Genomic DNA, 23,896 nt, shown 5'->3' with positions numbered 1-23,896 from the left:
TCCAAAATAAAAAATATAAACAAAGAATTAATGACTTGACTAATAACATAAAAGAGACTGATCGCTTATATGCAGAAAATCCAACACCTGATCTTTACAAAAGGAAGTTGCTGCTAAACACAGAATACGAAAATCTGTCTACACAACAAACAGAACGCCTTCTATTTAAATCAAGACAGACATTTTATGAACATGGGGACAAAGCTGGAAAGCTCCTCGCATATCAAACCAAAACATCCATGATTGCTAATACCATTCCTGAAATTTGCAAAACCTCGGGGGAGAGAACACTAGATCTGGAGACAATAAATGACCAGTTTAAACTATTCTATTCTAATCTCTACACCTCAGAGCCAACTGATGAAAACAGTCTTAACACATTTTTTGAAAATGTACCTATACACTGTCAGAAAAAATGTGCAAAATTTGTACCTTTAGAGGTACAATGGCTTGTCACTGGGGCAGTACCCTCAAGGGTACAAATGTTGTACCCTTTCATATAGGTGCGTATCTGTACCCTTTCAGTATGTACCTTTCAAAGGCAAATATGTACCTCTGTGGACTAAATTGTACCTTATAGTGCTATGGTACCATAATGTACCTTTAAAAAAGGTACAAATTTGTTCTTTTAAGGGTACTGCCCCAGTGACAAGCCTTTTGTACCCTTTGATGGCAAATTTGTACCAGATACAGCACATTAAAAGACCAGTATACTGTTTATCACATTTATTAAACATTCAAAACAATTACAATTCTGACATTTCACAGTATGTACAGTGTCACAACAGGATGCATATATTTACAATTATTAGCAATTTTACAATAATGAAAAATCTATATTTTTCCTTCAGTTCACATTGCATTCATTGTAACTATAACCTTAACATTTGATCAATTGTAAACAGCACATAGCACTTCAGTTACCATTTTTAAACCATGAAATAAAACTTGTGACATTAACAAAAGAAGCACTAGACCTCATTTTAAGTACATCTTTCTACTGCATTCTACATTTTCTAAAAATAGATAATAAAAAAGTAAACTCAGAACCAAGTTTAAATGCATAATTTAAATAATAAAATGCATAAATGTGATAAGATAATATTGATAAGAATTCTAAAAAGAAGAACTATAAAACACACTAAAGATTACCAAGGATTACGTTTATGTCAATACCTAGTGGATCCTCTGCAAGCTTCTCTTCTCTTGATTCTTTGGAGACTTTGGCCAATGGAGCTTTTCTTTGAACAAGCTCAAGCACCTTTGGCACAATACTGGTAAACGCCGTCCTTGAAGCGCTGGCTTAAACTGACAGGTGATGGATGCATTCGGTCAACATCAAACAACTGAAAATTGAAGAAAATTAGAAAATTAATCATTCACTTTAACTAAAACAAACAAAAGACATAAAACAGTCTAATATTCTTTGTTGCCATTTCCCTTTAGTGATCTCATTGTATAAATATTACTTGGCTTGAATGACTATATATTTATATATGAGTTTAGAAAATTACAATGTTTTTACAATTGAGTTAAAGCTGTTAATGATCATTTTAGCAGATGTCTCAGCTCATATTGACATTCAAAATGTATTTTAAGCTGAGAACTGATTTAAAATGTCACTGACCCCTGAGGTTGTCTTCAAGAAAGGGTACTTCTTTAGTATATCCTCTCGCACTTTGCTGTACTGGATATGCAGGACATTCACATGACCTTCAACGGATGATGCATCCTCTCCAATGACAGCAACCACCTATTGGATCAAATTTAAAAGTCCATATTAATAATAAAAAATACAACTGCAAGCACTGATTACTGGGGTTAAAGCACTTTGAGATGATGTTTAAAGACAGTTTGTGCAGAGTGGTTTGGAGTTGATCAGAAATTAACTTCTGAGTTGTAGGCGGGGCTATTGACACAGTAGTTACCCTCTGCTGATGTCCGATCATCCCTTTGTTTACGCCCTCTCCCGCTAGCTTACAGTCCTTCCAACCTAAAACTAACATTAGTGGTGAAAGCAAAATGTTGAGCAATATTGAAGCTTTCCGGCCATAGTTTAGATCAAGCTCAGACAAGTATGATGAAGATGTTAATGGATCTGTTTGTCTGCAAGTGGACGCATCAGAATAGAGCAGAGCAGAGGGACTCTGACCCACCTCATTTCATGTGGTGCGTCACAATAGAGAGCTTCCTCAAACTGCCTTTATTTTGTCTGTTCCTGATTCATCCCAATTTGAGTGAATTCTCAGATGTGCAGTTTCAAACGTGTTCTTTTAAACGTGCCCATCATGAGAAAAATACTGCGACAAGTTAAAAATGGGGGACCCACTCCAATGAAAGTTATTTTTTAAAATGTAGCATTTTTATGATGACATATTGTTATAAGATTTAAGAATAAAACTGTGTTTCTGAATATTTATTTTCTCAAATTGGGATGAATCAGGAACAGATGAAAAGATGTAATTTGAGAAAGCTTGTAGTTGTTACGTACAAGCTACATTTGGCAGGCCACAAGCTCCCTGCTCCGCTTGTCTTCATTCTTCTCGTCTGAGTTGGCATCTGGCTCACATCTAGAAGGCTGGATAGCTCCAATATTGCACGCCAATTCTGTTGCTTGGGGGTTGTGAGGGACTGTAAGGTAACAGGAGCGTAAACAATGGCATGATGGGAAGTTAAGGCCTGTTAACTCTGCAAAACAGTCCTGTCGAGAACTTGAAGGTGAATTCCAATTGAACTGCAGAAACCATGTCCCAGAAAACATTTTTCCCCCTCAAAAACTGCATAATCAATGTCTGTCTTTGTATAATAATAATGGATTGGATTTATCTGCGCTTTTCAAGACACTCAAAGCGCTTACATTGTGTCCATTATTCATTCACTCCTCATTCATACATGGTGATGGTAAGCTATGGTTGTAGCCACAGCTGCCCTGGGGCAGACTGACAGAGACATGGCTCCCATTTCGCGCCTACGGCCCCTCTGACCATCACCGGGATCATTCATGCACATTCACACAAGGAATGTGAAGTGAAGGAGGGTGAAGTGTCTTGCCCAAGGACACAACGACATTTTTTGGCTGGTGGGAGCGGGGATCGAACCGCCAACCCTTCGGTCATTGGACGACCCGCTCAACCACCTGAGCCACTGTCGCCCGTATAGTCAATATCGTGTTAATTATGCAGATCTTTGTTGAAGGAAATACAGAAGAATTATATGTTTGTATGATGAGGACAGTATTCCAGAATGTATTCAATGTGTTGTGACTTACTCACTCGGTGCAATCTGCTGTTTCCCTAGAAAACTTTAAACTAGTTTGGATGATCTGCCTTACTGCACTGTTTGACAACTAAACTGAATTGGAAAGACAGCCTGACTTTGAATGCTTGAAATGACTGAAAAGATTATTTACTTACTTTGGCCAGAGAGGTGTCTTCAACTCTCCGTCTTGTTGTAGGACTGTGTTGTAACATTATGGTGTCATCTGAGTCCACTTCAGTGTCTCCACTTGAACTGGTATTGCAGCTCTATGCAGGACAACTCGGCTGATCTGTCAAAGTATTAAAGCTTTGAGTTGCTGTAATATTTAAATTAGTATGATAGCAAAAACAAAAAAGTAAAAACAAAGATTTTTAAATACTGACCGACTTAACAGTTTAGCAGATTTATTATCTTGTCTAAGACAGCAATAGGATATAAAACTCATACTTATTTGCCCGTGTTTTGTTCCCCACACTATCCTGTCAAATAAATCATTAACCCTCAGACTCCTATTGATGCAAATATACAATCAAAACTCTTCAGCTCAAAAATGTTCTTAATTTAGCATGTACTTGAAAGCAAAAACACAGATTATTTCCCTTGGAAATAAATTCAGGCATCAAAGGGGAATTTACCCAAAACCATTCAAAACAAAATAGATAAACTACAATTTAAAAGAAAAACTTCACCTTCTGGATTTGTATCTTCGGCCAGACAAATTTCAAACACACCAAGGTTTGGGTTTTTCAACAGGAGATCAAAAACCTGCTCATCAACTTCTGTCTTTGAGTCATCAAAGACTTTCAAGTCCAAGGTTGGGATGTTGAACTTTTTGGCAGCTGTGAACACAGCAGAATTATGTTTAGAATACAGCACAGAAATTATCTTTAAATTAAAAAGCAATTAAAAAAATCTGTTTGCATCACAGCTGACAGTTTACCCACAAAGTTGACTGATTCCTGTAAAGAAAAATGCTGGAAATTGTGATGTTTCCACTCACCGCATTCCCAAAAGGATTTGTAGGTCAGCTGAACTTCAAAACATTTTTTTTTTTTGGCGTTCGACATGTTCACGCACAGCTTGCATCTTTCCTGGTGGGAAAAATAATAATATATTACAAAAAAGAAAAAAACATTACAACACCAAAAGGTACCAACACAGCATTTATTCAGATCGAAGTCCTGTTCCAAATGAATTAATACATTTTAAAATAGTAATGGCAAATATACAGTTCACACTAGCTGCCACAGCAATGTTGCAGAATTTGCAGAACTGCTAAAAAAAAAACACTGACGACAATGCACTGGCTTCTAAGGGCCTACAGATTTATTTCTTGGAAGTTCGTTTAAATTTTTTTTTTTTTTTCCTGGTTTATAGATGAGTTTTTGGTATGGGAAATCGTGACGAGTATCTGGAATCACGGACCTCCACTTAAAAAAAATCTCTGCAGGAGAATGATCAAAATCAACAATACACAGTGTAAACTTCGCTTGACCAACAATGAGCGATCATGACAACCTAAACAGTCTGTCACTGTCTTGCATTCGAGAAATGGTGGCTGCGCGCGCACAGCAGCTAAGGCAGGCTGACATATAAATGGGAAGAACCGCCATACTGCGGTGTAAAAAAAAAAAACGTTTTTGGACTCCTACACATTACAGATTAAAATGATTAACGCATTGAATTCGACGGACCTGATAAATATCAGTAGGAATTATGGAGCTGGTCGTTTCAAAAGTAGCTGGCTTCCTTACTAAGAAAGACAGAAAGAAAAAAAAAAAAAGGGGGGGGGGGTAGGCAACAACAACCGGTGCATCAATCAACGCCAGCGTACATCGGTAAAACGGCGACAGAATTATCTAGTGAAAAAATGTATATATTTCAATGTATTTAACGGAACGCGGTACAACACCAATAAAAACAACAGCTTAATTTATTTAATGGTTGCATTTAGCTGAACTTCAAACGGCTGAGGCTAACCGTTAGCAAACTCCTGGTCCTGCTCGTAGTTTGCAATCTCCTCACAGGCACATACACGGTGGAATAGCAGCATTCCACTACACAAAAGTTATTCCTTACAGATAAAATAAGCGAACCCACTTAAAACAAGTTTCCAACTTATTTTTGAGCAATTAGCAGACTTACCTCAGTCACAGCCTCTATCTTCCTCCGGCCGCTGCGGGATAACAAAATGGCGGAAGAAACGAAACTTAAGAAAGTAGAGTGGGCGTGGTCTCGCTGGTTTACTCCAACATATTTCCTCTACGTTTTTACTCCTACTTAAACAAAAATTACTGATGGTAACTCCGAAAAAAGTACTCTCTCATTTTTCCTGTGTAGGTACAAAAGCTAAAAGGTACTAATATGTACACTTAATGTAACGTAGTAACAGAGAAATTTACTTTTTTATTAGAATGCATGATAAGAAAAAAAATACCTTAAATTAACAGCTCAAAAACTAGAAATTTAAATTGAACTTAGGCCAAGTTAAAGTACACCATATAAGGTAAAAAACATCAAATAATTTTGTCTACATTGTGCTTTTGCTCTAAATTAAATATAAGTATATTTTTACTTATATATAAGTAAAAAAAAAAAAAACAGGCTCACACTAATACATGTTTAAAAGTTATTATCTTGATGCTCTGCACAATCAATAAAATATAATTTGCTTGTGTACTGTTCAGAACTAGTCATAAAAGATGTGTGGTCTCTTAAATATATTTGGTTATTTTGTGCATCTTTTCCAAATAACCAACAATGTATTAAATGATTTTGGGTGACGTTTCATACACTTTGCATTATTACTTTTGTCACACAAGTGATTGTACCTTTGTTTGTGGAATAAAGGGTCCAAATATGGGCCCTCTGATGGTTGGAAACATATTTGTACCTTTTTTATCCTTAAATGGTACATATGAGTACCCTAAGGTGTAATTATGACTCACTTAGGGTACAAATTCACCATTTGTACCCTAAGTGTTCACAAACGTACCCCAACCGTACCCTTTTTTCTGACAGTGTACCTCAAATATCCTCAGAAGATAGAGAAAAGATTGATAGAGAAATAACATCAAATGAAATAAAACAGGCAATTAAATCTATGCAGAATAACAGGGCCCTGGGACCTGATGGTTTCCCCATTGAATTATATAAAACTTTTATCGATAAATTGGCTCCAATACTCAAAGTAGTATATCAAGAGGCATTTAGTTTAGAGAAACTACCACTGACCATGAATCAGGCTACAATAGCAGTGCTGCATAAGGAGGGTAAGGACCGCCTACATTGCAGCTCCTATAGACGAGTAAGTCTATTAAATAGCGACTACAAGATCCTGACAAAAATTCTGGCTAATAGAATAGGTACTATATTGCCAAAAGTTATACATTCTGACCAAACTGTTTTTTTACCCGGCAGACAATCATTCTACAACATGCGACGCCTGCTCAACATTCTATATACACAAAAACAGACACAAAAATCTGAAACAATAGTCTCCTTAGATGCAGAGAAGGCCTTCGATCGTATCGAATGGAGGTACCTATCCACGGTCCTAGAAAAGTTCAGATTTGGTCCCTCATTCAAAAAATGGATTAAAATAATGTATCTCTCTCCAATTGCAGCAGTACGCACGAATAACCTACTATCAGATTTTTTCAAATTGGGAAGAGGTTGCAGACAGGGCTGTAGTCTGTCTCCTTATGTCTCCTTTTGACTTAGCGATTGAACCATTGGCCATAGCTCTCAGAGGGGACAACCAGATTGCCGGAATTTCCAGAGGGAATATTATACATAAAGTGTCACTCTATGCGGATGATTTGCTGTTGTCTATCTCTAATCCATATATATCAATACCTAGACTACTCAAGGTACTAGATCAATTTGGTCAAATTTCTGGATATAAATTGAATTACACCAAAAGCTTGTTGTTTCCCATTAATAATATTGACAGTGATTTTTCCGCTTTCCCCTTCAAAGTAGAAAAAGATACATTTAAATACTTAGGAATAAACATCGCCCGCACAATGGGGGAACTACGAACTCGAAACTTTGAATCTTTGTTAGAACAGACGTCACAAAAGCATAATGAGGTTTTTCACTACACCCTCTCAAAAAAAATACCTAGGAAATAGTAAATGTTGGAGGTGTGGTAACAATGGAGCCAATCACTTCCATATATTTTGGGACTGTGTGGTTATCAAGAAGTATTGGTCTGACATACATGAACATCTGCAAAATGTGTTTTCTATTGTTTTCCCCTTGTCTTTTGAAAGTCTGTTTTTGAGTAAAATTGATGGCCTAGACGACAAAAATAAGAAACTGCTCTACATTCTGCTGGCAGCCAGTAAGAAAGCAATAACCAGAAAATGGCTTAAACCTGAACAGCCAACGATAGAAGACTGGATTGATGTTGTACAAAGAATTTATATAATGGAAAGAATCTCACACTCTTTACAAATACGGCTGGATGTTTTTTACGCTACTTGGTCTATATGGACAGAATATGTTAAGCCTGTAAAATCAGATCTCATCTGAAATCATGTCATATCATTTATGTTTTGAAACTCCCTGCTTCCTCACATGTTCCTTTTTTATTTATTATTATTTTGTTTTTGTTTTTTTTGTTTTTCAATTAAAAAACTGAGAAAGCATGAACATTGTAACACGTCAAAACAATGTACAATTTATCCTGTGCTTTTTCAATAAAAAATAAATTTGAAAAAAAAAAAGAACAGACGTCACAAGACTTAAAAAAATGGTCCTGGTTACCAACCTCACTTGCAGGCAGGATAAATATTATTAAAATGTCCGTCTTACCAAAATTCTTATATACTTTTCAAATGATTCCTATTTTCATAACTAAATCCATCTTCAGAAACCTAGATCAAATGGTAGCAGCATTTATTTGGAATAAGTCAAATCCCAGAATGAAAAAGACCTATTTGGAGGTACCAAAGGACGCAGGTGGGCTAGGACTCCCAAATTTTATTCTCTATTACTGGGCAGCAAACATCACCAAATTATTGCATTGGAAGCATCTATATGAGACCAATGAAGGGGAAGTTTGGGCACAAATGGAACTGATGTCTAATCCAATACCACTGCTAACTTCTTCATCATCTCAAAATCGACCACAACAAAACATGAACCCGATTGTCAGAGCTTCTATCCAGATATGGTTCCAGTTTGGGAAACATTTTGCACTTCAACAAGCCAGCAAATTTTTCCCCATTTCCTCTAATCCATTCTTCCTGCCCTCTGTCACAGATAATGCCTTTAAAAGCTGGCATGTCAAAGGTTTAAAATTCTTCTATCAACTTTTTTCAGACAATGGTTTCTGCGCATTTGATAGTCTGATCAGGGGCCTGTTTCACAAAGGAGGTTAAGTGTAAACTCTGAGTTCATAAACCCGGAAATCAGGGAAACCCTGGGTTTTCCGTTTCAGAATCGGAGGTTTGTCAAACCAGAGAAAGCAGAGTAAGTCAAACCCGTTTCTGAAAGAGAGTTAACTTTTACTCGGAGTCAGTATCCATGGTTACTTATGCTGTGAACCTAACCTGGTCGGGAGCAGGTTTTATTCTCCAAACTCGAAGTTTTTGCCGGTCCCCTCCCCTTTTTAAAGACGAAGCACTATATATCGCTTCAACCTTCATTGCCCACATTTCCGTCACGCGATCTAAGTGACAAGAATGGCTTGTCCTTTTTTGGAGGACCCAATAGACGAGGAGGCTGCATTAATTCGTAGAGAATTACATTTACGTCGTACGAGGATTTTGAGACCTCGACTCGATGTTTTGTCATTTCCCCATACGTTTTTGTTTGAGCGTTACCGTTTTTCGTTGCAGTCAATTACATATACAAAATGAAAACAACATTAGGTCTTGCTATGTAGATGTTTCATATGTCAAATATTGTCAACAAAGCCTACATCCATGACATGCTCACATTTGACCTGATTGAATTATGTTTTTATACTTCACTTTTAGCTGCTGCCATGTTTCTTTTAATTCCTGCAGGATTGCATCTACATGAAAATGAAATCAGGGACATAGAATTAGATTAATGTAACAATTACTTTTTGGAAACACAATTTTCTAGCACTGCTTACTTTCTTAATCCCATATAAACCTATACCACTTGATCAATACAGGGGTAGTGTTGCAGCGTGTGTGTGCTGAGCGGGGTGCAATCCACGAGAGACAAGGGGAGGGGCGATTGCAGGTGCAGATGGGGGGGGGGGTGGGGTGAGCACGGATGAGGAGGACGGAGAAGGTGTCATTCCCAGAATAACTGTTTTGGAGTCATTCTTATTCCGCTCTGGAGGTTGAGGGTTTCCAACGGGAAGTGAACCCCGAAGGAGAATTCCCTTCAGCCCTGAAGGAAATCTCCCCTGCGCTTTTGACCACGCACGGTCGGAAAGACGAGAGAAAAGAAGGAAGTCTTTGCGCAGCGAAAGGTTCAACAGTAGACAAAAGTTCACTTTTAAAAACACAATTGCATGTATTAATATTAAAATGACCAACGTTTGCTAGAGGGGAAGGTTAACAAAAAAGTCCTCTAAACATTACCGACGTTAAATGCATTTTTCCCCAGATTGGTTCTGTACACTATGCAGCATTTCATGCATTTACACCAGGAATAACACTTCAAAAGTACACCTAAATATCACCATTTTTTATTTCACACCTTACGCTATTTAAAAAGTTATTACAGTCAATATTTATAACAATGATTTAAATGCAAACTTAGGCATTAACTTGAGCAGCTATGTTTTCCACGCTAACTGTCTCTGTTTTGCAGATGCAGCGGTGTTGCTTTTCTTCTGGAATATGTTCTCATATTCACTGCAACTCTGCAGCAGCACGTCAAGTTCAGCTGCCGAAAAATACGCAGACCTCTTTGTTTTCACGGTTGCCATGGTGACTCGTGATATCTGCGCTCCATTGATAATGGCTTCTTATAGACGCGGTGCGCACGCTCACCTCCGAATCAGTCCACTCAGAGTTGATTGATCTAACGCGGATCAGCTGCTCTGAAACTGAAAACTCAGAGTTGTCAATCTCTCGATTGACCAACTCAGAGTTCAGGTTTGACCTCAGAGTTGGTTGAACCTCCTTTGTGAAACAGGCCCCAGGGATTACAACATATCTGCCTCACACATGTTTAGATATTTACAAATACGTAGTTTTGCAAAGACCCTGTACTCTTCATTTCCCTATTTACCGCCTAAAAATGAAGTGGACACCCTTTTAGAATTAGATCCTTTCGGCAAGAAAAGAATTTCAAACATTTACAAACTTTTGCTGGATATGAAACCTATTAAATGGATAAAAACCAAAACCAGATGGGAAAAAGATATTGGAGTCAATGTGTCGGAAGAAGAGTGGAAATCCTGTCTGACTCGTATACACAGTTCGTCACTCTGCATTCGTCCTGGTCTAATTCAATTCAAAATACTTCACCGTCTCCATTATACAGGAGAGAGGCTAGCAAAGATTTTTCCAGGTGCCGATCCTGCCTGCCCGAGATGCAAACATGTACCAGCTACTGAGGGCCACATGATTTGGTCCTGCCCCAATCTACACAATTACTGGGGAAATATATTTCAGGTCCTGTCCCATATCTATGGAAAAGAACTGACACCTGACTTTCGGATTGGTATTTTTGGAATTATGACACCTCAACATAAAGCAAACAAATCTCAGGAAAATGCCATTGCATTTGCAACTCTACTCGCACGTAGATTGATTTTATTCCACTGGAAATCTGACAAAGCTCCGTCGGTTTCCCAATGGTTAAAAGAGTTAATTTCCTTCCTGCCTTTAGAGAAGCTCGGATACAGGATAAAATCAACTCAACAAAAATTTTCGGTGACGTGGCATCTCCTTATTGAATATGTGAAAACATTTACTTTTGACATTTGAGGATTGCATGTGGGAAATTGAGACTGTTATCAACCATATCTCTTCTGTTTCTGTTAGTGTTCCTTCATCTGTTTTTTAGAGCCTACGGTGGGTTGGGTTGGAGGTTTTTTTTATTTTATTTTTATTTCCTATTTTTATTTTTTTTTGTTTGTTTTGGTTTTCTTGTTGTCTGTTCTGGCTTATTTCTTAGTTATATTCTACTTTCTACCTGTTACCTGTTTATGTATAACAAAATTTTCTGTTTTTGTTTCTGTTTCCGGTCTATATCTAAAAATATGAGCCCAACAATACTGTAACAGGATACTGTGAATGACAAAGCTGAACAATAAAGTTTGAAAAAAAACCCAAAAAAACTAACATTTATGTTTTCTGTAGCTACACAAAAAGTGAACATGTTGAAGTTTTATTAGTTTTTCTTTTGTCTTAAGTTAAGTTAAGTTAAATTAAGTCTTTGAAAACTTCAACAAAAATGTTTTTTTTTCTTTTTAGATGATTAAATTGTTTGAATTTAGTTTAATTGTGTCTGTTGGCCACTTCACCTTCATCCTGTTTCTTAAATGTTGTTATTACTTCTTCTTAAGTTTAACATCTAAAAGAATCCAGACGTTATTAGAAAAGTGTTTCAGTTAGAAAGCTGACTTAGACCAAACTCTGGGATGTTTGGCTGTTAAGAAACACAAACCTTGAAGGAGAACTAAACTGTTGACCTCTGATTTCATCAAGAAGATTTCAAAACTGGTTGATGTGTTTGTTGTGGTATAAGACATTTAACAGGGAAGACTCATTGTAGCGCAGAGATGCTGTCACTTTACCACAATGCATCATGGGAAAATGTAGTGCAAAAACGGCCGCAGATGGCAGACAGACTCTCTTCTCTGAGCTTCATTGTTTGCTTGTTCCACAGTCTGATCAGGATTATGGAATTACATCTCTGCCATAAAGTCAAAGGGCGTAAAGACAACTAAGCGGGCGTATTTAGGAACTGAGTGAGTAACTGAGCAGCGATTCCGCACTGTCAATTCTCCTTTGCGCACTCACCTGGATTTACGCTCAGTGTTAAGGGGGCGTTTTTATCACTTTGTGGCAGTATTCAGGGGTGTGTTTGTAACTTGGGGGCAGGAACCTTTGTGGTTTATCTGATTAGCTAAAATTTGCATGTCAAGCAGCGAGGCGGGACTTTCATTTTGGGGCTTTAATAGAAAAGGAACGGCGGTTGTAACATGGATTAAAAGCATCAAAACGGTAACAAATTCAGTGATTTTCACATGAGAAAAACTTACAGCACAAAAAAACCCGCTGCACTTTCTTATCTTGGTTTTGGGTCGTTGGTTAATGTTTTAATCAAATTTACATCTGCTTTTTTTTTTTCTATGAATGCCTCTAACGGGGGGGGGGGGGGGGGTGAACAAGTTTGACACGAAGAGACGACATTTCTAACTGTGATAGTCAAAGAGCCACACCACACACTGACCTGCCGGACACACACACACACACATACAATTAAAGCCATGTTATTTCCCATAACCCCCTCCTCTCCTTACAGTACAACAGCACTGGATTAAAATGCGCCGTTTCAGTTCTGAGTGTTTTTTCTGTATTTAACGTTAACACACATACCGGTGAAACGTGCATGCTGGTGTGTGTTTTAAAAAAGCAGCGAGCGCAAAACTGAGTTGGTTGTGATTTATTTTTTATCTTTTCAGTTATCAATCAGCATTTAAAATCCATCAAAGTCCTAGACAGCTGTTCACTGTAATCTGCTGGAAGTTGCTGCGCTGAGCCTCGAGTCGATCTTCCAACACAGGATACCTCCTTTTCCGTGGAAACTCAGCTGCTGCTGCATCTTCTTGTCTTGTCGGAGTTGGTTTTCCAGCATCTTCACTTGCGTACCATGGATTCATTATTTTAAATTCTCTGGCAGCTGAGGTTCGATAAGTAGAAAGATCTTCACAGATTCAGACTTCCTGCTTCAATAACTCTTCTGATCAACGTTCAAATGTGTCAGCAAGTATCTCTATCCTTTTGTATTAACACAGAGAGTGAACCACAAATGCATTTCTGAAGAAAAAAGATAGTTTTTTTGTCTTTTAATCAGAATTGTTCACTTCAAGCTGCGAATGCAGAAATGCAGCAGGGACCGTCAACAAAGTGCAACCTCTGTGAACTGTGAAACACCACTGTGTAAAAATCAATAATCTCACCAAAAAAATAAATAAATGTCTATATTTATATGAACTGGTATTGAAGACTCGTCAGCATATTCGTGTTACAATAAATATTTTGTAGAAAAGTCCATCTTTATTTTATCTTGTTTCATATACTTTTTCAAATTTTAATAGAAATGAATCATGACTAAAGTTATCAGTAGTTGTGAAGATACTGAAGCTACTGTCACCAAACCTTCTGTACAGAATAATAATGACCTTATTGTCATACTAAAATAAAGAATATGTCAATATTTCACTTTATTTTTAGGAATTTTTCATATTTACAAATGGATCAGATTTGGTTAAATATATTCAATAGCTCTGAAGATGCTAGAATTCTTTTTACATAATCTTTATTGAAGTAGGAAAATAAGGTCATGATTAGTCACTACAGGAGGTTTTTGTCAGTAACTACAGCATCTTCAACGCTATTAAGGATTTTTGACAAAATCTGATCAATATTTAAATATGAAAAACTCCTTAAAACAAACAACGGGAATTTATGACATAATCTTTGTTGCAGTTGTTGGGGGAAGGTTGAAGCACCCAGGCGCAGAGAGGAGAGGAGGCAGGAGTTCCAGGAACAAGGGCTTTTAAATATTAAAACTAAACAAACCAAAAACCAATGCTAAAGCAGGTAAACCAAAACTCGAAACACTCATTATACTCGAAAACCGGGGTAGAGCAGAATATGGACCAGGACAGGAGGAATAGAAAGACAAGACTTAAATACATACAAGGCAACAAGACACAGGTGGAAACACTCAGGACTGATGGGGAAAGGTAAAACTTGTAACAACAACAAAACAGGAAATACTACAAAATAAAAGAGGAAGTAACTCAAACCTATACAGGAAATAAAGGAACCAAAAACAAAAAAACTGAAACCATTACAGCAGTAGGACAATAAGGTCATAATTAGTCAGTACAGGAGGTTTGGTGACAGAAGCTTTAGTATCTTCAGAGCTATTGTGTATATATGTTATGATTCATATCTCTATTAAATTAAAAAAACTACATGCAACAAAATAGAGATTGACTTTCTAATAAAATTTAGTATAATAATAATGCAGCATGACTATGCTGACGAATCTTCATTACCAGTTCATATATATATAGACATGTATTCGCTTTTTAAAAGTTTACTGATTTTTACAGAATGGTGTTTCACAGAGTTTACACTTTGTTGATGGTCCCTTGGCAGCCGGCTGCTGCATGTCTGCATTCACAGCTTGAAGCGAACAATTCTGATTAAAAGGCAATAAAACCAATCTTTTTTCTTCAGAAATACATTTGTGGTTCACTCTCTGTGTTAATACAAAAGGATAGAGATACTTGCTGACACATTTGAAAGGTTATCAGAAGAGTTGTTGAAGCAGGAAGTCCGAATCTGTGAAGATCTAATTTAACCGAACTGCAGCTGCTCTATTCCCGTGTTCCTCCGCGTAGCTGATAGCTTGCAGTTTAAACTATGCCTCATAATCGTGTCTCTTTGCATTTCAAGGGTTTCCAAAACGAAGTTATTCTGCATAATGCACATATCTGCACCTTTGTACTATGGGGGTGGGTCTTCTTTCACGTCTCTCTCCGTACCGTCATCATGCCGTTCTCTCCTAGGTCCTCTTTACCGAAGTCACACAACAACACATTAGGGCCGCTCTGTACATTTTGGAGAGAAATGTAAGACTTTCGCCTTATGGTTGTGAAAGTACTGTACAGTAAACCCTTGTTTTTCGCGGGGGTTATGTTCCAAAAAGAACCCGTGATAGGCAAAATCCGTGAAGTAGGAACCTTTAGTTTTTTAAACTATTATTATATAATAAAATTAAATACTCATTGAAAAGAAAGAACAAACCATTTTACAGGCTCAAGCATTTGTTTCACAAATAAAAGTACTTTAGAAACGTTTTTTTTCAACAAAAAACGTCCGTTCTGTACTGTCAAAGAATAATTTAAACATCAATGTGAACAGAAGACTTCAAATTGCAAAGATTAGCCCCGCCCACCACGGCCCAAGTAATTGGATTAAACAGGAGAAAATTTAAAATGATTATGAAAAAGAATACAAAGTACAGTCGGACGAATATTGACTCAGGTGTATTTCACTGCTCTTCAGACTGAGCCACTAGCATTGTATTCCAACAATACAGGAGCGTGAAAAATTACATTTAATGCGTTTTTGTGGTCTTTTTTAAAAGACAGATTACAAAGCTAGGAGGGGTGTGTTTAGATTACACTTTTGTCTTTTTTAGGTGGAATTAAACATTCATTCATCTTCTTTCGTTTTTTTCCTTTCGGGGTCATGGGGCTGCCGGAACCTATCCCGGCCACTTGTGGGCGAAGGCAGGGGGCACCCTGGACAGGTCGCTAGTCTGTCGCAGGGTAGAATGTCCATAATCACACTCTCACATTCACACTTAGGGACAATTTAGATTAAACAATTAACCTATCTATGAAATATGTTTTTGGACGGTGGGAGGAAGCCGGAGAAAATCCACGCATGCACGGGGAGAACATGCAAACTCCACACAGAAAGGTCCCCCATTGATGTTCTGGTTCAGGTCCCCCAGTCGGGACTTGCTGTGAGGTAAGAGCACTAACCACTACCACTAGTTTAATAGCTAACCACTAGTAAACACTTTAAAGACCCACTCCGTTTAAAATTGTGTTTTTGTGTTTTTAACATTTTCTTGTAGAATTTTTCTGATGATAAGAAAAAGATAAGATTAAAAATAAGCTCAATATTGCATTTCTGAATATTTATTCAAATTGCTGTGAATTAGGAGCAGATGAAAAGATGCCGTTTGAAAAAGATTGGGTGACAGAAGGAGGGGACGGAGTTGCTCTGCGCCAACAGACCTGCCGACAACTAAAGAGCTGAATTTCTGATGAACTACTGCCGCTCTGCAGAAACTGTGTCCCAGAAAACAACACAGGTTTTTTGTTTTGGCTATAAACAGCAGAATCATAATTAAAGACGACTGGGAACGCTTTTACAATTGATCAAAAGATGATCGGAGTGGGACTATAAACTGAAACACTTTAATAGTTTGTTTCAGCGGCGAGCAAAAATCAAATTTTTACTGTTACACTCGGGTTGTGTCTCATTGGCACATATTTTTCTGCAGCACGCTGCATTTTGGGTTATTGACTGTCTCTGATGAACCAAAAACAGTTTGAAACAAGTTGAAATAAGGATGGTGTGACTTTTCCCCTGGCTTGCAGGTTGGTTACATTAGCTAAAATCCTGCTCAGGTGAATGAACATTTGTTGGCTTGTGTCTGAGTGAAGAGGCCCGGTCGTAGTCAACTTAGCAGTATGACGCGCGATGGTCCAGATCCAAAGTGGAATGGCTACATGCTTCAACCTGTGCTTAACAGGGTCACTGAACAAAGGGGGTCCAGTCACACTGAGAGGCTCACACACACCGACGGGGACATAGACAGTGTGTGAAGTGTTAGTGAGGGCAAGCATGCCTTAGCTTTTAAAGAGAAAAATGAGTATCTCCTTCTTCTTAAACGCACTTCACTGCTCTTTTCAAGTCCTTTCGTCTCATCTCAGATCCTTTAACTGAACACATTAAGTAAAAATGTGGAGATTAGGAATCCAGGAAACGGTTATTTAGTGAAATGAGCCGTCTTTTCCTCTGAGCTGCCATCAAAACCAACATGAAAACACAAGGGTTGAACTGCCTGATCATTTTAACTGCAGTGTCTGCCACTGCCTCCAATGTTTACTTTGTCCCAGATGATGTTAGATATTGCAAAAATAACAAAGATACCAATTAGTGAACAGACAGCAGATTTGGTGGTCTTTTCGTGAAACTGCTCTTTGTTTTCCAGTTCGATGTGGTAAGAGTTCCCCTTTAAAATGCTGTGCAGGTCTGACCCATTCATCCCTAAATACTTCATTAATTAGTTTGAAGTATTAGGTTTACACTATGACTGATCTTTCGCATTGTGTCACATTTTACAAGATTTCTCATCCCACTTTTTTAGTTCTAAGGAAGATTTTATTGCCTCATTAAATAATGCCATCAAAAAAGTTAATAAATAATGATGTCCAAGGCTAAAACTTAATGACTGATTGTGCCTCTGCTGAAGGCAACAACTGCAAAGTGTTTTTTTTTTCTCCAGGAGACAGTCTTGCAGAATTGTTTCACTGTTCCACTGTTCTCAATAGAACACAAACGTGTGTTCTATTGAGTTACATTACATGTATGGTGAAATTCATTTGATCTATCTACCATTATTTAGTTTGATAAGTCCTAATCAGAGTTTGAGTTTGGTTTGTTTGGGATTATAGTCCCACTGTAAGAACTTGAAACTTTACCTCATAAACTAACAGACACACTAGAATTTTAAGAGGTCAAACTAAAGCCTTAGTCCTAACTGCCCTAATGGGTGAATATGGGCAACTTAGCATAAAAAAGCAATGTTTCTTTTCTTTGCTTCAGAATTCACTGGAAATTTTGTTAACTGGTTGAAGAGTTATGGTAGTCGAAAGAATGTAAATATTAGAGCTAGAGCTTTGGTGTAAAAGGGTGAAGATGCATCTTGAACTGGTTGCTCCTGTTTACAACCATCCATAGGCTTGGACAACCCAAAAGCCAGTACTAAATGTATGGATTGACTTTGTACGGGTAGAAAACTTAATTAGAAGTCGTCCAGGTTCTAAAGGGGCCAAGCATCTCCATACCATCATACTACCACCCCTGCCGCTCCTCTGTTATTATGATTCTTTTTAACCTTTACATAAAAGCTGTGTAGCAGCCATGGTGCAAAGGTAGAGCACTAAACTTCCAATAAGAAGAACGCAGGTTTGGTTCCTACCTTCCTGCCCATGTATTGGAGTTTCCCTGGGCAACACACAGAACCCCAGATTTCTCCTGGTCATAAGATGGCATGTGCCCAAGAGCTCTTGGACTTATTACAAGATAGAAGAACAATTATAATTGTACATCATTTGTGTGTACTCTACAAAACTTTAACTTGAGTGTCAACAGATCTTAATCAGAACACGATCATGAAGTTACAATACGTTGGTTGAGTTGCTTTATTTTTAAACAGCATAAAAACTGTAAATATATAGATAAAAAACAACTGCTGTAAACTTAAACGCATCTTTTTGTTCTGGACAGTTAGGGTTTCATACTTCAAAATCATTGGCAGGGTTTTACAATAAGTTATTTTACTGGAAATAATTAATTAAATGTTCATTAATTCAGAAAGTGGTTGTCTTGTGTTCTCGTTTGTATAGTTACTGCAACTTTATAGTTAGTTCGGCTTTTTGGTATTTCTGAATTAAATGTATGGATTATTAATCAAAAATATTAATCAAATAAATCATTAGTTTTTAAAATAATAAAAATAATCAAAACACAGTTTTTTTAACATTAAAGATTTTGTAATTGTTACATTTTTTTCATTTTTCTTGTAACTTGCTGTTTTTATAGTTTTTAATCACTGAAAACATTCTAATTTTAGGTTTTTGTTGCAGTTCCTTGGCAAACTGTGGATCAATGAGTAGCTGGATGAAAAGATCTACTTGATCATACAAGCCACACTGTTTGATGATAAACTAATTTTAAAAAGAAAATAACAGATTTAACCCTTGTGCTATCTTAGATGACCCCCCCTTCCATTGACGTGTTCTCCCTACCATGACAAAGGTGGATAAAGGTGGAAAGATTTCATGTAATCCATGGACACCAGTGAAGATCACAAATCATTGAAGAAAAAAGGTTCAGAGCACTGTCTAGTGGGTCCAACTCCCAATGTTAAAGTGCCTAGGATAGAACAAGGGTTACAATTGTTCAAAAGTTCCGCGTTTCTCATGAGATTGACATCCGGTCTGATTGACATCATGTCTCGTATTTGGTCACAGACATCAGTTGTCTCGCATATTCCTTGTGTGTGAAAATTGCACCTCTAAATCCCCAGACGCCACAGCTTGAAACAATATCTTTACTATTCTCCAGAATTAATGCAATAAAAGTTCCCATACAGTGGAGAGCTGTCTGCAAATTCTGCCTTTTTTTGCAGCTTCTCCTCAATCCAAACTTGTGCAGTTACTGTCATGCTGCTTCCCACAGTTTTGGCAGAAAGGCTTCTCAAGTCAAGGAATATTCCAGCTCTTGAGCCAAAGAGCCGGACCTGCAAAACACAACAACTGCCTCGGCTTTTCTCTGCAACTGGCACGCATCATTCAGCGCCAGGCTTTTTCCCACGCCAAATGGGCCTATAGAGCCAAAAAGAAAAAGACCAAGTGCAAAAAAAAAGGAAAGTCCTGTCAAGTTTTTTGACTTGGTTGTGTTTTCTTCTTGCTGCCCCTTTGCATTTTCGCCTCAGTATATATTTGTCCCTTTTTCTTTTCTCAGTTCCCCTCCCTCCTCAACCTCTTCTACTCTCCTCCTCTGCATATTATTCTTTGTCTTTTGTACTTACAGGCTCTTTTCCCTGTTGAACTCCCCGCTCTCTCCTCTCCTTTGGCTCTATTTTTCCCTCTCAGGGGCCTAATTATGAGGCGGCATGAAATAAAAACATTTTTATCCCCCCCCCCCCCCCCCCCAAAAAAAAAAGGAGCTCTCTTAGAGCTTTCTGTGGACAATTAGAGCTTTTGATTCTCCCATCCCTACTGTTCATTCTTTCCGTCTCTTTCTCTACTGAGTGGCCATTCACCTGGAGTCTCAGACTGTGATTGGCTTGCTCTAGGACTCCTATAGGGCAGTAATTGTGTCTCAATAAGTCTTACAGTAGTCGCGAGATAAGTGTAGCAGAGTGGGCAGCGAGGTGGAGTTTGCTGCACAAGGCAGCTCAATTAAAAATCCCAGAGAGCTTGAATGGGTAGCCTAATCAGACCACATTGGCCAAGGCTCCCTGCCTATTAGGGCAGGAAGGAAGTGTTGCTATTGTCTAAACACACACACATTTGAAGATGCATACACGCACCAGGAATCCATGATGCACTGTGGGGATTGATGTAGTAGCATTGGTGGAGTCATCCCACAGGCCAATTTGGAAAGATTTGGGGACTCAAGAAAGCTTTTCAGTGCTTTAGACAGGACACAAATACAATAATGCACTCAGAGATCTGTGCACACACATTAACACACAGGTGCAGACACGCTTTTCCATCCATGGTGAGGCTAAAAAGGGCCTCATTAGTGATTTTCAGGAGGAGTGGGTAGTTCCCTCTCTGTTTGCTCATTTGTCACCCTGTGATTCCTCTTGCTGCTTGCTAGAGGTTTTCTGTATTTTAGTGCAGGAAAAACACTTTCAGTGTGAAACATATTTCAGTGTCTCAGTGAGGCTGGTAATAAAATTGTTGTGGTTGCATAAATAACCTGCAAAAATCCAGCTGGTCCCAGATGTGAAAACAGAACATGCAAATAACTATATGCCATAGCCATATGTCCCTAAAATGAACATGCAATGGAAAGTGGAAACTTTGCAAAGCCTTCACTTCTTTTTTTTAATCTCATAATAGGAGCAGAAAGCGGGTCTCTTTTCCTCCGTTTATCTGAGGAGCATTCCCAGGAGAAACAGTGGTTATTCCTCCTTATCTTTGTCACTGCCGAGTGCTGCAGTGGATGATGAAGTGGATTATGCAAATGTCTCACAATATATTCATATTAACAAAGGTTGAGGTTCATGAGCTCATGCCAGGAATTTATGAATACGAAAAAAGGAAGGAAAATATTGAGTCAAGGACGATGAACTCTGCTCACATCATGCTGTGGGTTTGTTAACTCATTTGTTGTGTAGTTAAATAAGCTGCATATGTAATATGAAGTCATGTTTATATGAGCCTATTGTTTTGTTCTTTTATGTTCAAATTCAGGGACTGCTAGTTATTGTGGATTAAATTTGAAAAAATTTGTATGTTTTTTTTAAAATTAAAAGTTGAAAAGACTAAGTCAATTAAATTGACATAAGTTTGAAGTTTGAAAATAGACCATTCATTGACGGTGCACCTTATAATCTGTTGCACCCTATAGTGCAGAAAATACAGTAAAATAACAGTGATAAAACATCTGGACTTTGGAGGAAAAACTAAAAGGCTTGAAAAATAAAAACCAGCAAATAAACCAGCCCAACTAGCAACTTCAAGGCTTCTTGACTGAAGCATACTTTGACATCCAAAGTAACCGGAGGTGCAGATAATCAAGAGACCACTAGGGAGGGAGGCTTACTGTACATCAAGTCAGTCTTAGCTGACCTACCTGTACAACGGTCCAAATTTCTTCAGTTAGTTTGCATAATTGCCATGGATGTTGATCTGTTTTTTCTGAAAACTTTCTACAAAACTTTCCAGCCAGTGTCATGGAATTACTTTGGCTGTTTTCATTTTTTGTGGAAATGTTCCTGTTTGAAATGGATAAATTGCAAATGAAGGTTAGCGGGTCAAAACTTGGAATCAATTACCTTTTTTTATCACCATCATATTAATTCCGTTACAGTCTGTAGATGTTTTGTTTTTGAATTCGTTGACGCTTTTTAGAACTTCTTTTGCTTCCACGGGTCTCAAATAGATCGAGTTAAGATTTCTTTTTATGCAGTGTTCGACAGTTTCTTTTTCTGATATTTTTATTTCATCGGCTAACTTTGGCCCTATTTTTTACAAAATATTCATTAAACTCCTTTGTCATGTACTGAATATTGTTGCATGTCTCATTTTTACCAACTAAAGAGGATGGGTAATTTGTTTTCTCTTTGTGTTTCCTAATTACACTGTTCAGTACTTTCCAAATTTCTTTAGTGTTCTATTTATTTTTTTCTAATTTTTCTGTGTAATCGTCTTTTTTGCATGTTCTCATGATACGGATTGGTTTGTTTTTATATTTTTAGTTTCGCTTCCCCACCCTTACCGCTATTCCCTGCCCCTACACTCATCCATCCAAGCTCAAACTCCCTAAGTACACACACCCTTCACTCCTCAAAATATACACTCCAACATAAACACACACGCATTTCACAAGGAAGGTGGGACCTAGGACCATCTGTCCCCTACCCCATCCCTGGTTGGGAGTACTGGACCCTTGGCAGCCCTCTCTCCACGCAAGGGAAGGGATCCCTGAGCTTTCTGGAAAGACCAAAAGCCAGGGATCAGGGACAGGCCCCGCCCCTTCTCTTTTTGTATTACATCTGAACCTGACCATAATGATAAACATCCAGCAAATTGTTGCTTTATGCTGCTTCATGGTTTACCCCCCCCCCCCCCCCTCTAACATCCCTTTCTCTTCTTCCCTCTTTTCCTTTTCCGTCCGGTCCAACACAAAAGATTTTGATTAAAATGAATAAAGTTTGGCCTCGATTATAAAAGGGGTTTATTCGTACATACCTCTGGTTTGTCTGAAGATTAATAACCCCTGTTGTAAAAGTAAAATATGTCCAACACAAGAGGCCCTCAGCTCTCATCTGTCTGCCCAGGTGTTGGACAGGACAAGTTAAAAATAAATAAATAAATAAATGTCTCAATCTATAGCCATCGGTCATTGTAAAGTTTTAAAGCATTAAAGCAAAAAGTTTATTTTTAACTGAAATTTAAGCTTTCCTCGATAAGAAGTTTATTTTGAAAGAGCCATTAGTTTACATCATTTCCTGTTAAAATCTTTGGCTCTTCCCGCAAGCATGACAGACTCTTGTGAGCTTAATCCATGATCATCCACTGTCATCATCATTGAGGCAATGCTGTAAGTTTATCCAGTTGAAGTTAAAGAATTGTATAATGTGTTTTGTTGTTAGTTTGAGATAATTTGGAGAAGTTTTTATATTTAAAGTTATTTTTTAGTCTTTAAAAAGATACTTACTAAAATATAAAGCTTTATTGATAACTGCACATAGAAACATGTTTTGAAGTTACATACTGAATGTTATTTTGTAATGTTTGTTGCAGTTTTCACCGAAAGTTGTTGAAGAATTGTGGAAGTAAACGGTGAATCTTACGACGCCTTTCTCTTCATTCAACGCGGTTTAGCTGGATGTTTAGTAAGCAGTTTTGACACGCTGAACAAGAACATTACAGTCATCTATGTTAGCGCGTAGCTGCCAGCGCTCAGAAAATACATCGGTTTTATACATTTAAAAAGTCATGCAAAAACAAAAATTCAATACTTAGATGTGCTTCGGAGCACACCCACGTGAAGAAATGCCTTTTTCCTCCACCCCACAAGTGCAACACCAATCACCCTGCTGGCAGAGGGATAGCCAGCCCTAAGTTCCCACAACTCCTCCTAAAAAAAACACTTTTGGACATATTACACCTTCAAATACCCAGAAAATCGGAGCGATAGGGAGGAGTCAGAGGGGTAGGGAAGCAATTCGGATTCGGCTTAAGTCATTCATATATCGGAATAGAGCTGTGAAGGAAAAAGCGTAGGTCAAGAATCATGAAATTTGTAGTACTTTGACATTTCACACCAAGCCTCTTCTAACTTCAAACTTGAGAGATGCACCAGTACTCTCCTTTCTGTTCTGGACAAGTGTAATTGAGAATAAAAAG

The 23,896-nt window shown here is 37.9% G+C and overlaps 2 long non-coding RNA genes across 2 annotated transcripts; both read right to left on the bottom strand.

Annotated features, from left to right (window-relative positions):
• Positions 1 to 1,094: 1,094 nt before the first annotated feature.
• LOC111949055 lies at positions 1,095 to 4,068 on the bottom strand. The gene is made up of 4 exons (XR_002875079.1): positions 3,948 to 4,068; positions 3,414 to 3,547; positions 1,628 to 1,753; positions 1,095 to 1,346 (listed from the first exon to the last, which is right to left on the bottom strand). It is a non-coding gene; the product is annotated as an uncharacterized LOC111949055 (long non-coding RNA).
• Positions 4,069 to 4,319: 251 nt separating this feature from the next.
• On the bottom strand, positions 4,320 to 5,439 carry LOC111949056. The gene is made up of 3 exons (XR_002875080.1): positions 5,404 to 5,439; positions 4,953 to 5,011; positions 4,320 to 4,349 (listed from the first exon to the last, which is right to left on the bottom strand). It is a non-coding gene; the product is annotated as an uncharacterized LOC111949056 (long non-coding RNA).
• Positions 5,440 to 23,896: the final 18,457 nt, after the last annotated feature.

This window comes from Oryzias latipes, chromosome 17, assembly GCF_002234675.1.
Source record: "Oryzias latipes chromosome 17, ASM223467v1".
Classification (NCBI taxonomy): Eukaryota; Metazoa; Chordata; class Actinopteri; order Beloniformes; family Adrianichthyidae; genus Oryzias; species Oryzias latipes.
Note: the sequence above shows the minus strand (reverse complement) of the source record. Positions and strands in the feature narration are given on the sequence as shown.